Source organism: Uloborus diversus, chromosome 7 (genome assembly GCF_026930045.1).
Source record: "Uloborus diversus isolate 005 chromosome 7, Udiv.v.3.1, whole genome shotgun sequence".
Taxonomy (NCBI): domain Eukaryota; kingdom Metazoa; phylum Arthropoda; class Arachnida; order Araneae; family Uloboridae; genus Uloborus; species Uloborus diversus.
In genome coordinates this window covers 152,817,446-152,835,673 of record NC_072737.1, presented here as the reverse complement: position 1 = coordinate 152,835,673, position 18,228 = coordinate 152,817,446, and the positions used below count along the sequence as shown (strand labels likewise).

General features: G+C 32.3%; 1 protein-coding gene across 1 annotated transcript in view; it reads right to left on the bottom strand.

The window, feature by feature from the left end:
- Positions 1-15,219, bottom strand: part of LOC129225654 (SPARC-like) — a 113,906-nt gene extending 98,687 nt beyond the window's left edge. Inside the window, exon 1 of the mRNA XM_054860126.1 lies at positions 15,143-15,219. The gene's annotated coding sequence lies outside the window, so the exon portion shown is untranslated. The remainder of the gene's footprint in view (positions 1-15,142) is intronic.
- Positions 15,220-18,228: the final 3,009 nt, after the last annotated feature.

The window sequence follows — 18,228 nt, the reverse complement described above, 5'->3', positions numbered from 1 at the left end:
GAATGCCCAAAAAGCTGAGTCCGCGCGCAAGCGCAGTTGAAATGGCAAATTTGTGATAACCGGGACTTAACGTCTAGTGATTATTACAACACTTTAAATTGAATTAAATATCGAATTTACCAACTTCTACTTTTGCACTATTTATGACAGAACTATCAATATTTTCTCAAGGCTCAGCACAATTTGGGTCTTTATCAAATTTCTTCATCAATTTGGGTCTTCATCACATTTGTTATTCGCAACTCCAACGAACTATAGGGGGCACTGAAGTCACTGTCTAATGGCGGACTTAAAAACTAAAACAAACGCACATGGTAACGAAGAAAATGCTAAAAGTGTTGTGATATTTGTTCGTACGTATGATTTTTTCGCTTTATTCTTTTAAAATTAATTTTCAAAGTCTTGTGGATATTCTGGCCCATGTAGAAAGAAATGAGAATTCATGAAGCATTACTAAACATCAAAGATTAATGCAAACTACGTAGTTCGTAGTTCTAAGCAGCTATTTCCACGATGTTGAATTCGATATTAATCAATTCTTGATAAAACTAAATAATAATTGTGGCCTGACAGGAACAACAATTAATGCTAGAAAATTCAATATGACATTACAAATTGTTATCGAAAGAAGATGATACTTTTTTGCCTTGCTTGGCTAGCGCTTATTGTTTTCCATTTGTAGCTGAGTTATTTCTCTCGAATTCCCGAATCGGTTAATTTAAAAATTTTCTGTTTCGATTTTTCTAATTTCTGAGTTACGATTTAATTGTGTCATGTTATGCAAATCATCAACAAAATTCTCACGGGATATATGGTGGTAGTTTTCTTTTCAGTTGATTGACCATTATTTCTTTTCACTTATCGAATTCTGTAATCTTACTACCATTTTATTCCACTCATGATAAAAATTAAAAATGGTTTAACTAAAAACGCGAAATCTCGCCAAGGCTACTTTGCTCGCACAATACTAAAACTATAACCCTAAACAAATTTGGCGAAACCTTTCAGCTGAGAATAAAAGGAATAAAGTAAATTCTTTCTTGGTTAAACATTTTTCATTTTGTTCTACGATAATATATTCAAGAAAATATTTTGCATACTGTCCATTCCAACTAAATGCTGCTGTAAAATATGGTAAGTTTAATTAATTTAAGATTAAAAAAAACCCCATATTCTTACAAGTTCATACAAAACAATAAATTTTTTTACCTTGTATAACGTTATCCAAGTTTGTTAATCCAGAATTTTCGCTTTCACAAATTATTAAGGAAATAATGAAAACTAACATTATTTTGAGAAGCTCGAGAATACTACTAAGGGACGAATTAATTTCTGTAGCTGAAAGCAAACTAAGACACATCGATTGCGTTAATAAATACTCAGAACAAACTGCCTGTATTTACGTCAACAGACACACGTGGAACGCAACGTGGCAATGTTTTAGTTTCATTTGCAGTTTTGTAAATCACCGCAAGGTAGCGTATTCGAGCGCTGGAGTTCCGAATCACTAGAATATTAATTTTTAAATTTTATAAAAGTTTCCGCTTCTTGGATGTTTTCTAAAAGTGAACCAACGCATCCCGGGGTCTTGTTCTGACAAAATGCTTTAAAAATTACACGAGCGGTTTGACATTAGATCCAGGAATTTAATATACAGACGTCCCACGTATAACACGGTACTTCTACAACAAGGTTTCGATATTACACGGTACCAAATTTGCGATTATTATAACACGGTTTCGATATTACACTACCAGATTTGCAATTATTATAACACGGTTTCGATATTACACGGTGCAAAACTTTAATTCATAACTACACGGTTTTGATGTAACACGAATTTTAAAAGAAAGAATTCAATTTTTGTTCAATACACTGTTAAAAAATGTATGATAACAAACTGTAATGAGTTTTTACTTTGTTTTTATGCAACTTTTAAAAAAATTGTCTGTCTTGAGCTCGGTTTCCCCATATAACACTAACTTTCAACTTTTAAATACATACTTGATTTTCTCATTAATGTTCTAAAACAAAAAGGTGATTATTATTTTGTTTCGCAACTCCAGAGCTCGAATACGCTACCTTGCGGTGATTAACAATACTAAAGGAAAAGGTAAAACATTCCATTCCACGTGTTTTCTTTGGGGAAAATTACAGGCTTCAGACAGTTTAAGGTGTGATGTAATTTCAGAAGAATAGAAAAGAAAGCTTCCCACAAACACGATAAAAGAATTACTGTCATTCACAAAGCGTCAAAGCAACTTATAAGTTACGGCATTTCTTTGTTTTACCTTTTTCATCCGCCATTAGACAGTGGCTGCAGCGCCCCCTATAGTTTATTGGAGTTGCGAATAACATTAGGATTAAACAAGCGTTGGCAAACGATAAATGAAAAATGTAGTTGAAACAAAATATGAAATAAAATGAATAGAATTATTCTATTCGCAACTCCAGAGCTCGAATACGCTACCTTGCTGTGAGTAACAATACTACCGAAAAAAGGTAAAAGTCCATTCCACGTGCTTTCTTTGGGGTAAATTACAAGCTTCAGACAGTTTGTGGTGTGATGTAATTTCAGAAGAATAGAAAAGAAAGCTTCCCACAAACATGATAAAAAATTACTGTCATTCACAAAGCGTCAAAGCAACTTATAAGTTACGGCATTTCTTTGTTTTACCTTTTTCATCCGCCATTAGACAGTGGCTGCAGCGCCCCCTATAGTTTATTGAAGTTGCGAATTTATTTTATTTTAAATTTTGTTTTGTTGCTGTTGCTCAGACGAATTTGATTGCTACAGAAAAGCGCAGATACTTTTTTTTTTATATAGAATGCCTTTTGTTCTTAGTATAGAAAGGAAAGTGGATTAAGTTTCTTCTTGTTGTGCATAACAGTTTTAATTTAAGATATGTAAAATGATTACGTTTTATCGTTTATAACGACTCTTATTTTTAAATCAGCGGGTCTTTGTATGTTCTGGTTGCCAGTTTTCGTTTATATGTTCTATTGAGCCGAAATTTCATCTATTACAAAATTTGCACCTAATGGACTAGGTTTCGATATAACACGGTGCAAATTCCTTGATTCACATTATTTCAAGGTCTCGTATAACACGATTTCGATATAACACGGAACATGGTTTCGATATAACACAGTACACATTGACATGATTTATGATATGTACGTGATTAATTAGGTTAACAAATAAGTAAAATAACCATTTACAAAAAAGTCTCGTGTAACACGGTTTTGATACTACACGGAACGAATTAACCGTGTTATACGAGGGATACCTGTAGATAAAGAAGAAAGTTTCGTGGTGACAGCACAACATGCCAGTTAGGCTTAGTTGTGATAAAGGTCAGCGATCTTATTATTTAGACTCGGTTTGACTGCTAGCTAGTGGACATTATGTTTTATGTATTTTCAGAAGAAAGTTCAAAAAAGTTCAGAAAGATTTATAAAAAAAAAAAGTAAAATCATGAAATGTGATTGAGATAATTAATTGAGCTGTCTTTAAAAATCTTTCATTCAACGAAAAATGAACTGATTTAATCTGCGGTTGCTCAACTTTGGGTACAAGTAAACCCCATTTTCGGTCGCAATTCATCAATCAGCACCCTGTGATAAGATTCTAAAACGGAAAGATACAGAAATATAGAACTTCCTTCACATTCGCAAAGTTATTTCATGTCTATAAACAAAAGTAATCAGTTTTTCTTTGCTTGATTTGTCATTTTTTTCTTTCTTCATCATTTTCAATTTTTTCCAATCAATGCAAATATTGTGCTTTGTGGCTTTCGTAGACATTATCCTTTTTAGCCTACTTTCCCAGTAAAAGTCAGAAAAAGAAGAAAAAAAGCATGAAAGAAGGCTTAATGCATCTTAAAAATATCCCGAAAAACAAAAAAAAAGTCAAAAATAAATAAAATAATTAAATAAATATCGAAAAATTAAAAATTGGAAAGTAGGGTATTGAGATGGGGAAAAATGTCTGTCGGTCTGTCTGTCTGTCTGTCTGTCGGTCTGTCTGTCTGTCGGTCTGTCTGTCGGTCTGTCTGTCTGTCCCCCCCTAATAACTTTTGAATGAATAGTCCGATTCGAACAAACTTTTTTTTGTTCGAAAGATCTCGGCAAGGACACATCATTCCTGTATTTCGCTTTTTGGTTTGAACTATTTTTTGTTCAATTTTAAACAGTTCAAAAAAACTTAACATTAGCTCCTACGGGGAAATTCAAGGCAATTCCGAACTGTGAGGCGAATTTGCTTCAAACAAACTTTGTAGGAAAAAGCTTTTGATGAAAAACTTGTATATAAAATATATTTTTGATTTGAACATTTTTCTGTTCAATTTTGAACAGTTCAAATCCCTTAACATTAGCGCCTACGGGGAAACTGAAAGTCAATGTAGATTCCGTACTTGAAGGCGGATTTACTTCAAACAAATTTTGTTGGAAATAGCTCTTGACGCCGAACTCCAGACTCCGACTCCGAGAATTTAGGGGCACCTGAATCCGAATCCGACTCCTGTGCCCGACAAATAATCGGACTCCGACTCCCCGACTTCGACTATGACTTCCTAGCTTAGGCAAAAATTTATACACGGACAAATGACTGACTCCGATTCTTTGATATTCGACTCCGACTCCTTCATCCCAAAATTAGATTGACTCCGACTCCGACGCTATGGTTTTAACTGTGAAATAATTATTGTTGATGTGATTTGTTTTTATTTTAACGCTAAAGTTTTTATTTAGGTATTCAGTTTTCGGTGAATAAACTCGAAGTCATTTATGTTTCTACATAAAAATACGCGCAGACGATTTTTTTTTTTTTTTGACAATGAAAAGTATTTCTTTACGTTGACATTTTATTGTTTTTATTTACCTTGATAAGTGCATTAATTCATTTAAAAAATTATTTTTGGCAACAGGGGAAAAAGAAAATATATTTTTTTTGATAGGATGTATTTATTTTAATGAGCTTATTAATTTTTATTATTTTTTTTCGTTTTGAAAGCTGTTGAAGAATTTTTTTTAAATGGAAAAAAGTGTATTAGCTGCTTTGTTTAAAAGTTGCTGCTATTTTATTTGTTCGTTTTTTTTTCCTTTTTTTACGCATCTAATTTTTTTAGATGAGTGAGGAATATTTTATTCCTAGAAAGTAGCTTAAAATATTGGAAAAATATGTTTGAAACAATTTGCGATTTTAGCTATTTTGAGAACATTGATCAGGTACTAGAAAGTAGTATGGGTATACGGGAAAGTAGGCTCGTCTAGTTCTAGACAGAACTTCTTGTTTAGCCTATGATGTCTTCGAATCTATGAGCGTAACCTATGGTCCTCGAAGTTTTGTATGCATTTTAAGTACAATTGAGAAAACAATAAAACAACCAATTATATTACATCAATTTCATAAATAAAATAATACTATACGTTAAGATTGCTTAAATTGGGAATAGAAACATTCTGAAAAAGGTTCGAAAGATAAATACATTACAAATTATAATTTATATAGTGAAACTAAAAAGGCATAAATTTTGTAGGGACTTCAAGAAAAAGACCTCATGTAAAAAGAAATGATAGATAATTTCGTGCTAAAAGAACTAAATAAACCGGTGGCGTAATCAGAAAAATATTTGGAGGAGGTATTGTTAAATTGTGAAGGGAGATATGGTTAGTTTTAGTCCTTTTCTATAGTCGAAAGAGGAAAATTTCTGAGTTTCGGAAAGTAGTATATTTCCTAATCTATCTCCTTGGATATGACACTGAGTAAAGTACCTGATCGACAAAAAAGTATAGCAAATAGCTTTAAGGCATTAGGGCAGCCTTTTCGTCAGTGCGAAAAGATTAATAGTGAACGATAGCTCATTTTTAGTCTTTTTTAAATTGTAGCACATTTTTTTTTTAGTATTTAAAAACAATATTTCCGCAACAACAGCTTCTAGTTTAAAATCTAAATCTGAACAGGGAGAGAATACTTCATATTTTGCCTAACAATAACAGTATATTTTGAGAAGAGTACTTGAAATTGCAATTGGTTATTCTATATCAGGGCTGTCCAACTGGCGGGCCGCATGTGGCCCGCCAATACATGTTGTGCGGCCCGCCAACTTCTTATTCAGCATATTTCTTTTTTCAACATTTTATGGTTTGGGAGCATATATTTATGCGAAAGTGCTTTTTCGGCGATGAACTTAATCAAGAATCGTCACAGGAGCTCTCTCTCCGACAATTCATTGATAGACCTTCTTCTGCTGGCTACGACAAACATCGATGTTGAATTTCCTACCCTTGTAAAAAGGCGGATCGGCCTCAGATTTCTCATTAAAATTTATGCAAATTGTTTTACAATCCTTCTGTTTCATCGTTTTATCTTACTACTATTATATATGCGAAAGTTAGTCTGTATGGATGTATGGATGTATGGATGTTTGTTACTCTTTCACGCAAAAACTACTGAACGGATTTTTATGAAACTTTACAATAATATAGCTTATGCATCAGAATACCACATAGGGTAGTTTTCGTCCCGTTATGGAGGGCAAAACCCCCTTAGGGGGGCAATAAAATACAATTTTCGTATAAATTCTCTAATATAGGAATGAAAAAATACTTGCACATGTTTACATTATACGTCCATCGAAAGCTCTGATTTTTCTGCTGAAGATGGCACCTATTCGAAATTTCTAAGTAGAATAAAAAACGAGTTAGGAGCTTTTTAGTTCCATGTTCGAATTCTTTCCTCAACTCAATACAGTATTTAGTGTATCATCTCAACTCCCTGTCGATAGCGGCAATTGTTGTATTGTTGGCTGTCTTTGCTTTTCGTGACTGTTCAAGGCTTTTCTCGAGTCAAATCTTGAAGTAAGATTTTTGCACAAGACTGGCAAATAATACATGCTTTGGCTGATCATTTTCCATTTAAACGGAATTTTAATGTAATTAATGGTTTTTATTATTATTTATAATGATTGAACACTTACTCATTATCTAATCAATCAGCAGATCGCCAAAATTTTTGCAGAAAGATTTCCGTAGCTGATGCATTTGGCAGTTTTTTACAACGTCGCTGTTTTTGAAGTCGAAGACTACGTCATAATGTTTCTCAGCTTTCACCATGTAAACAAAATATCGCCAAAGAATTTTTAAAAATTTTTTTACTGTGTTAAATAATTCAGCAACTAAATTAGGCAAATCCATAAACAGCACAAAAACTTCCATTAATTTTCCTTTTTGCACAATGTCAAACAATCGCCAAATTTAGCTACTTATTTTGGAAACATTTCGGATGAAACACTTTAGCCCCATGTTATGGTGACCAAAAGTATCTCAGCACCTGGCAATAATATCTCAACGAAAATTAATATCATATCGTTTTACAAAGTAAGGAAAGAAGGGGGGAGCATCATCGAAGGTATCCCAAAACGATTCAAGCAAATTCGGTAAAATCGCACCAAGAGCCCACAATGATTGAAATTTCCCAAAATAACTAAAGCAAGTATAAGGGGATTACGAGCGCGGCTATATTTTTTTTTTTAAACTTAGTACTTCAATAGCTATACAGAGAAGGTTTTAGACTCCATGTTAAAAAAAAAAGTATCAAGAGATTAATTTTTTTAAACACGAGAAGATTAATTTCATGTTTTGGAAATTTGTATATGCTTAAATATAGTGCTTTCGTTTATCGTTTCTAAATCAATACTACTTTGTTCTTTATACTTATTGCTATTTCAGTTTTATGGGTAAGAAAGAAACTCGATTTTCAAGCAAGTCAAAAAGATGTGTTTTAAATTCTTTAACAGGAAACAAAAACTTAACTTAAAACTTAACTTAAAACAGGAAACAAAAGCAAGTAACGATTTTTTCTCATAATTAATACTGACCCAGGCAACGCCGGGTATTTTTGCTAGTAATTAATAATTCAACTAATTATTGTTATTGTGTAAGAGGTAAGATGTTATTGTTCAACTTTTTCAAACTGCGGCTCGCCAGGTGATTAGTAACCGGAATTCTGGCCCGTGAGCTCTTTGCAGTTGGACAACCCTGTTCTATATGAAACAAAATGCTAAGGTAGACCGGGGCACGTTTACGCAGTGCCCTTTTTTCAAAGGAGAGCCAACACTCATAACATATTGATGCTGCTTCCTAGCAAATATTCCAACAAGTTTTTCAGCATCAGTCGAGCTTCGGTCTAGCATGCAGAAAGAATAATCTATTTTCTACCAAGTCGAGTAAATTTTGAGCTGAACGTTTTGAAGCTTCTTATGAATGAATAACACTTAGTTAAGAGAGAACAAATATATAAAAATTAGCAGAATTTTATCCTTTTTTTGTGAGAATTGTATTTGTATGGACTGAAATGATATTAAATTTTTTTGCCCATTAAAAATAAATCCAAACTTTGCGACGGGGCAGATATACGGGTTGACGTCTGAGCACCTTTACGCACGTTCTTACTGTATCTGACTTCTAAACGTGCCCTGATGTTTCTTTCGTTCCGAAGTGTTTCAAAACCTTTTAGTATTTTCAGGCTATTTAATTTTGAAAATCACCATTTAGTATTTAATTGAGTTACGAATTTGTATTTTGTAGTTTACAATCATGTAGTGCTGTCTTCATGCCCGTTCAGATTTTACTTTATAAACTGTTCAGTCTATAATAAATTTGCTTTATTTTAACGATGGTAAGACATTATGTTCAAAACACTAACAGAACCACGTTAGGTATCAAAATAAATATGCGTAAAAGTGGCCCGTGTCCGGGGCAAGTTTACGCGACCGACTTGAACTGTAAAATATTTTTTTTTAAACAGTTAAAAACACAAACTGAGCAAAAACTGAATATACCAATTCTGAATCCATTAACTGCTTTATAAAACAGCAGTGTCTAAAATTTCCTAAGTTAAAACATAAAATTTAGAAAATTCATTGAAAAAAATCCGCGTAAACGGTCTACCCTACATTTTTATATGTTACCAAAAACAAAATGACTGAATTAGAAATGAAAGTAATATTCTATATTTGTTATTAACTGAAATTAAAAAAAAAAAAGGTGAAAAATGTATGATGATCTTTCTTCTGCGTGGGGTTGGAAAGGTGGTGGGGGGGGGGGAGGGCTCATTATATTTCGAGCATTAATAAATTAAAAGAGACCGTTCATAATAATTATGTTTCGTAATACTAATCTATGGCGATTTTTTTTTTTTTTTTTAATTTCTTTATTCGCAATTATTTTTCCTACATCAGAGAACAAATGATTAGAAGTTTATTCAAAATCTAATTCGATATTATGATGTTTTTAGGGCCAAAATTTTAATTTTTAGAAGTTTTCATTTTGAATAAAAAATTTAAATTTGTCTCACGGACGTTAATTTTTGACCAAAAAACGATAGTTAAATAATCAAATGTATGCTTTAAAATAAATAAATAAATAAATTTTTCAAATACTGTATTTCAGAAGTTAAAGTATACAAGTCTAGAGCAAATTGAACTGTTGGATTAATGTTCCGAAAAGTGCTGTGCTGTCCATTAGTGAGGTCGTCCTTTCTTTCAACAAATTTGACCCCCTCTTTCTTTTGTTATAAATATTCACTCTTAACTTTAGCCCCTCCCCTTCCCTTGTCACATCTCATGCTGTTGTTCATAAGCATATTGTTATAAAAACGAGCTGATGTGTGAATCACCAGACTTTGACTTCCTTTTACTCCAATTTAATGTCATTTCCCCATTATTGGCAGTTTTAATGTGATTCAATTGTTCACTTTCTAAATATCACCAACAGTGGCCGAATTGAAACCAAAGTTGAAATTTAAAAAAAAAAAAAAAAAAAAATCCGCCAAATTTATCTCCAAGTTGGCGACAAAACTTGGCGACCAAAAGACTGGCGATATATCGCTAAATGTCCGACAAATTATAACACCATTTGAGTTTACATCGAAATTAACAATGATTTCCCGCAAAAAAGGGGCAAAAGATCCCCGTAGGAACATCCGAATGCAACCAAAAGGCAAGGTGCACACCTGGGCCACACTAGGAGTCTGCGTAACAAATTTCAACTTTCTAGGACATACCGTTTTTGAGTTATGCGAGATACATAAACTAGTGATGTGCCGGATCGTTAAAAAAATAGATCCGCGGATACGGATACCGATCCGGATCATTAGTGTCAAGATCCGCGGATACGGATACGGATCTCTCTCTTTTTTCTTTTTTTTTTAAACCCAATTCAACTATCTAAGTGTAAAATTTGTTACGGAAGGTATTCCCGTCAGAATAATGGCAGTTTCTTCAAAAAAATGTCAACTGCGGCAAAAATATAATCAAGACTATAATTTACTCTTTAAGGAAATCTCCGTTAAAATTGAGGGAGAGTTGGAAGGAATTGGTCAGCGTTGCATTAATGCTTAGATGGAATGTGAAAAATAATTTTTCCCATTTTATTTCAGCATAAATGCACCGCTGACCCATTCCACCGAACTTCTCCGACCGACGAAATACAGAGCCGGGAACACCTTTACAAATAGTAAATAGAGAATTTAGTCTCACTTTTTTTGAAAGATGCCGAGAAAAACAAAAATGAAGAATAACAGAAACCCCAAATCAGTAACAAAAACTAATATTAAATTAAAAATTAAAAGAACAAAACATGTCCCAGAGAGCCGACCTCATATTAAGATGAATTTCGCGGATCAGAACACACCTTTGTTAACAAATATAAACTGACAGCAGGTAAAAATTTTACATCATTGAACTTTTTCTCCATATCTTCCGACTATGAAATCGCTACCAATCACGCGTATAAAGGCTTGAAATTGCATTTAAAATTTACCAAACAAGATTGCAGCTCCTACTGTATATAAGTTGGAAGTTTTAAATAAATATCAAACGCAGAAAACTTCGTTCTTTCAATTAGGGCCAACATTTTTAACTTACGGGTAAATTTTTACTATCATAATTGTGAAAAACGTTAAATCAATTTTTAATTAATGTCTGCGGTAATTAAAGTTCTACAAAAACAAGGACAAGTTAAAAACACTTTCGATCAAGTCACCTTTTGAACGAAAAATGAACTATCAAAATCGGTTTATCTGTTTAAGAGCTACAATGCCACAAAAAGACACACTGATACACACTTTTAAAATTTATTTCTCCTTTCTTTTTGAAACGGGGGGGGGTACACATTAGCTTTTGAAATGATACCTTATAGTTTAAATAGGGAATGAAACCTAATTTAAACGGAATTTAAGAGACTTTTATTCAAATATTTAAAAAAATTTAGTATAGAAATGATCCGTTTAAGATCCGTTAAAAAATAACGGATACGGATACAGATCTTTATTTTCCCTCGGATATCCGCGGATACGGATACGGTTACGGATATCCGGAACATCACTAACATAAACACATACGCACATACATACGTACATACGGACGTCACGAGAAAATTTGTTGTAATTAAATCGGACGTCGTCAAAATGGATATTTCGGATGGTCTGTAGGTTCCTAGGCATATATCCACGTGTGCTCGGGTCGAAAAAAAAAAAAATCTCAACAGTCATTCGGGGATGAGAAAAATGGAAATTAAGGCCGATTTTTGAGTGAAAATTTTTTTGCGAATACAATTCTTCCTTTTTTGTAAAAGGAAGTAAAAACGTGTGATGTCACACTTCTTGTTACCCCCCTCCCACCCCTTCCGAACTTAATATTTCACGAATATGCCCAAACCCCTCAAAGCATGGCATCATTTGTGAACAACCCTTAAGATTCCAACTTCACATCTTAGCTATTCAGGTTTTTCTTTTGGAATTATACAAAATAAGACAAATAATGATTTTATAATGATAGCATGATTGTTGAGAAGATTTTTCATTAAATTTCCATTCCAAAGTTTTAATTTACTATTTTTATTTTTGGCAACAGAAAATAAAAGAAAATTCGGAGTATACATACTTTATTTTTACACAAATGGAAGAGCTGCAAACGATTTTATTTTTGATATTTTTTAGGTGAATATTTATTTATTTATTTTTATTTTTATTTTTTTTCTGAAGTTTATATGTTTTTATAAAAAGTTTGACAACATAAGAAAAAAACTAAATCTGAGGCTATGCATTTATGCATTTTTTACCCAAAAGAAAGAGCTGTAAACAGTTTTGGTTTTGATAAAAATTAATTTTTTTAAAAATTTTGTTTCATTCACACTTATATTTTTCTACCAACTACTATTTTAAATATAGAAGTTAATTTATTAGCTGCCTTCTATTTTATAAAAGATACTGTTACTTATTTTTTTTTAATTTACTTTTCCCACATTCAAATTCTAAAGTGTATGATAAAACATACATTTTATTTTGCAATTTCATTCTTTAATTTGCCTGTCTTGAAATTGTAAGCTTAAACATTAGACAAAATAACTAAACTCCGAGTGTTTCTAAAAAAAAGCTTATTAACAACTGTTAATTACTGGAAAATGTAGCCAAACAGTTTGGAAACTGAGTTTAATACAAATTCTATATTATCAAAAAAAAAAAAAAAAAATCCACATGAGAGCTATTTTGTGTTCAGCAATCAGTTTTAAATGTTAAAAAGGCATGCGTGACATCAATTTTAAACTTAGCTAATTGATAGAATATTGATCTGATGCTTTGAAAATTCTATTTTTGTATACGGAAAAGTAGGCTCGATTATTTATAGACGATTTACTTCGAGAATCTGTCAATATTTTAAAAACTTACCAATGTAGTGTAGAAGTTTCTTTTTTTTAATTTCTATACATTAATCACACACATTTTATATTTTAATATCTAATTTTTTACAACTATCGTACATTTGTCTAATTATTTTTCACTACCAGTTTTTTCAGTGGCGGTTTTCTCCAATAAATTGAATAAGTTTCTCTATTTCCTTTTCGCTGTTTTGAGTTTTGCTCTCTTGTATCCAGGTGCTTGCAGGTTTAAGAAAGGGTGGACAAACACGTGTGCGAAAACTTAAGTTGTAGATTGGCGCATTATTTATATAGGTTTATGAACTGATTTTTATTAGTGATTGAGACTTTAAATCAATGCATTGAAGCGCCGCGGACATAGTGTCTTCCATGCTTCTATTTATAGATATTGTAAATAATATCTTATGTACGGTAATTAGTAAAGAAACTCGATGAACAAATTTATTCTTAAACATTCTAAGTAGAGCCCCTTGAAAAGGACAGGCTGACTTATCTGACATTTTGGTTCCAAGACATAATTGGATCCAACCTCGTTTCTAGTATTTATGAATACGTTATAATATTCATTGGTTGCTATGTCGTGAAAAAATTGATGCTGAGTTGAGTAAAATGTCATTTAAGGTGAATCTAGAAAGATAGCTTAGTTTACAAATTCAGCAAAAATGTGTCGAGAAATGTTTATTGTAATAAACCTCATTTTCACACCTTATTTGTTTTTAATTTGTATTAATTAAATCGTCTTCATCTATAGATTAAAATAATCAAAGATCAATCATGCAACACATTTAAAGCTTGTACACCAGTTTTTTGTGCAATGAGGCTTTTGTACAAATACTATTTTTTTCGCCCGACAATTTTGGAACCAAAATGTCGGATAAGTCAGCTCCTCTTATATAAGAGCCAATTCTAAGAACTTCAATTTATCCGACGATGGGAACTTATTTGGCAGTTTTAGGGCTTGGCAGATGACTTTAAGTAAATATAAAAGACGAGTTTGTTTACATTTACCATTTAGACGCCAAATAGGTTAACATCTTACTTTTGATATTGTATCAGAAGTTTAGATTTACTAAAATTACACTCATATTTTCTAATGTAGAGCTGAAAATGCAACTGCAAAAAATTTGCATTGGTCTATAAACGATGACTATAATTACTCAACATTTAAATGCCTATTTAAAAAGCTAAAGAATATTTTTGCTCCAATAATTTTTATTTTCTGTTTAACCTTTAGCTTGGAGAAGTGGAGGGTCTCTCTCCCCAGAAGAGTTGGCGTTATCCATTCAAACGTTTTGGAATGTTTACATAATTATATAATGACTTTATATGTAGATATATGTCACACAAGGTACAGTTTCAGTTGAAAATAATACAAAAAATACTTTAATTTCTACTTTAATTTGCCTAAATTTCTGAAGTAAACAAGAAATATAACGTTGGGGTTGCATAGTCACCACTTACAGCGCAAAAGTATCATCATACCTGTTAAGAGTTAAACCATGATGATAATACTTTAAAAGCACAGCATTTTCAGTGGAGCAGTATTTATGGTTTAATAACGATGTACCATGATTGAGCTAAAATTGAAAAAATGTCCAACTACTTTACTGACAAACAAGATCGTCATTTTAAAATTTTCCGAGGAGGGGGGGGGAGGGCCAAAGGGTTGTACCCAGGGCATATTATCATTGAATTAGGGCATCCGCGTGGTTCTGATTCTGAGGTAGGAGCTTTGCTTCGAATGCCGAAGGTCGTGTGATCGATTCCCTCCGAAGCTCTGGTTATTATTTCCTCTCTGTGCTGAAAATCATTCTTGTGTTGTCTTAAATATTAATAAAGAAGTTTAAACTCTCGAGGCAATAGCACCCAGTATCTTCATAGCATTATTAACTATGACACGACTGCAACAACAACAAAAACCACGCCCACATACATTTAAAAACATTGATTTTTCAAAGTCAGAGGAAAGGGCAACTGGCGCCTTCTGACCACCCTCCACTCAAAGGACGGCCCTGCAGTCAAATATCCTAAAACATTTAAAAATATTGCAAAAAATATCAGACTGTTCATTTGGTAAATTTGTATTTTTCACTCGAAGAAAAAAAAAGTTGCTATTTTCAAACGTAGAAAACTCAATTTTGTTTTCATAGTATTTCAGCACTTTAAATCGGATACGTTGCAAAACGTAAACACAATTTAGTTAATGGTTGGCAGAATGATGAGTAAAAAGAAAAAAAAAAAAACCATATTTTAAATCTTCAAAAATCTCCATAAAAGTTTTTAATTACCCATTATTTACAAAGAAGTACTTGCTTTCTTTGAAACATTGAAGTTTCACTTTTTACCACTTTTACAACAAGTCATAAAACATAAAAAGGTAAACACACTAACTGAATACCAAGAAAAGAGAATTACTTACTTCGCCAACGGCAAGCGTTATTCCACTAACTTTGTCTGCTCTTGGAAGAGCTGACTCTAATTAAAGCGCGGTTTAAAACCTCCCGAACGTCACGTGGCCCTCCTCTGCTGTTGACCTCGGAGTTCGCACGACTTTTTTTTTTCTCTCAGTTTCTTTCATCCCAAAATTTCAGCGAGTCTGTGCTACTTTTACTTCTTTTTCTTTTCTCATATGGATATACTTCTCCAGTTCGCTTGATCTCTTGACATCAAGACGGTCCTGTGAGTCATTCAATGCCAAGAGAGGCCCGACAGAAGCTATCGGGTTTCTCGCTAACAACGAGTCTGTTTTGCAGTCGAGAAAGACTTATATTTAAAAAAAAAGAAATGTCCAAGAAGTTTTTCGAGAAACTGAATATGGCGTCAGAAGAAAATAGTTGGAAAGGCTGGATAAACGCATAAATTCATGAAAAAGGAAAAGAAAAAAAAAAAAAAACTTTAAAGCTTGTTGTAAGTGGATGATACGGAAGTATATCCAGAAACTAAACAATCAACACAAACAAGAACGGAAAAACAATAAACGCACAAATTTCTAACAAATTGTGGACACGTGTTTCGGAATTTCAAAGAAACTTTTTTTCCAATGCAAAAAAGTGTGAACCAGGCCCGTCATTTTGCGAGATAGAGAAGGGGCAATAGCCCCTGTTTAAGCTTTGAAAATTAATAGTGGGCATGGTTTTTAATATTTTTTGATAAAACATACATTAGGTATGTACTCTTTAAGCCCCTCTCCCCCCATGAAAAAAATCTGAAATGATAGACTTGTGCGAGCTTTGGATGTAAAGCCATCCGGCAAATATTTTGACGAATGAAATTAAAAAAATAAATAAATCCGACAATTGGCTTTTGCTGAATGACTTCATATACAGTCGAGTCCCGACTTACGCGAGGGATGCGTTCCAAGACTCCTCGCGTAAGTCAAAATTTTGCGTTGTGGAAAAGGGTATGCATATGACTTTTTTTAATTGACATATTCAATTACTTTAGACATTTTTAAACACAATTCAAACTGCTTTAATTCACACAGTTTTTTACATAAAGAATTGAACTGTTACTCTATTAATCATAAGCATAAAATCGTTCAAGATGCAGAAAATGAATGATGGATGGGTGGGAGGGAAAGACATTAAATAAAACAGCACGGTACGTCGGTACGCACAGTATGTAGTAATAATGAAATGCTGCATGATAATAGTACTGTACATTAGATAGAGTAATACTATTTAGGAGTTTTAAAAATGAAGATTATGATGATTTATGCTCCATGATCAGATCGTTATTCTTATCTAATACATTTTAAAATACGGTTGCTTCGCCTTTTCACAACGTTTTCATTTATGGCAACAGTCCCTCTTCCTGATCTCTTTAATCCACAATACAAGAACATCTTCCATTTTCATAGTCTATACTTTGGGTAGACTCTGTAAGCTTCGATATTGAAACTAAGTTCTGTACTTCTACGGATATCTTTTTGTTTTGACTTTTAATTGTACTTATGGACGATTCACTCATACGCATTGCGTAGCTACCGTCGAAGTTTTGTAGTTGTTCAAGTATATGAGTGATTCTACAAATACGGGAAACTTTCTAATAAGTAGATCTCAAAAAAATAATTTAACAAAAAAAAAAAAAAAAAAAATCTGAAACAAATCAGGAAAGTACTTTATAGGTTGCATAATTAAAATAAAATATCAGCAGAGCTTACTTTTTTTATATTTTATTGTATTTTTGAATTTTTCTTTATTTGTTTATTTATTTATTTATTTATTTATTTTTTTGAGGCATGTCAGTGACAAAATGGATATGTGAATGACACAATGGGTATATTACTGAAATTGTTTAACCTATAAACTGTTAGACATGCTTTTTAAATATTGTACTGCCATAATTAACTATATAATTGGGTTGAAACTAATGAAATTCATAAAAAGGTAAATTTAATAATGTACTGTAAAAGAAAGAAATAATTAAAGAAAAAGTAAGCAAATTAATCAATATGTTTAAGAAACACAGATATTGGCCGAAGTGCTGTGGCGTAGCTACAGTTTCTGCCGCCCAGGGCAGTCTCTCTTTGCAGCCCTTTCATTTAGACATATCTAATACATTAAAACATCAAAAAGTATTAACTTAAAATTGAAAACTTTATTTAAGGAAAAAAGGAAACTAATTTAGCGAACCGCCCCCTCCACCCCACTACGTCACTGCCGAAGTGGCTTCAAAAAATGCGTAATTTTTTTATTTTGCATGTTTCACATCCATATACACTAGAGAAGCGAAAAATACATTTTTTTTTGTAGAAAATATTTTTTATGTAGATTTCTATGTAGAAACTAACTTGCCAGGAAAACCAATTCAAACGGGATAATCGGAAAAAGTTTTTTTTTTTTTAATCATTTTCAATTAAATTGCATTTAATTTCTATTTATTGCATAATATAAATAAGTAAAATACACAAAATTTAAGAGAATATAAAGCACTGAGGGGGGGGGGGAACCAATAAAGGAAGAAAAACGTTTGCACGGCGAAAGGGCAGGATAAGCAGTCAGAGGGTTGATAAAAAATCATAATAGAAATTTTTATATGAATGTTATTTTATATTTTTCTAAGGTTAATGTGCCAAATGTACACGGTCCCCTACTTTTTTTTTTTGGAAGAATAACTAAAAATCAAAACTAAAATTTTGTCAAAAAAAGAGAAAATAAGACAATGTAAGAATTTAAAAATAAAATTTTCTAGCTATTAACTATTCGATAGATATTAGTTGCTGCGATGGAAATGCACAAAACTAAATTTTCAAAACATATTTACGATTTAGGCAAGTTTTTCAAATAATTTATTTAAAATCTGTTACTAAGGTATTTTACATTAGCTGTGATTTCAAATGTGCCAAATGATCACAAAAATTTAATTAAATTTCTTATGAAAAAACTCATCAGAGTAAAACCAATCTCTACCAATGTTTAATAATATAAATATTTACAAATATCATAATTTCCCCTATATTTAATCTTATTTCATCATTTCTATGGCCTTCATCATTCCAGTCAT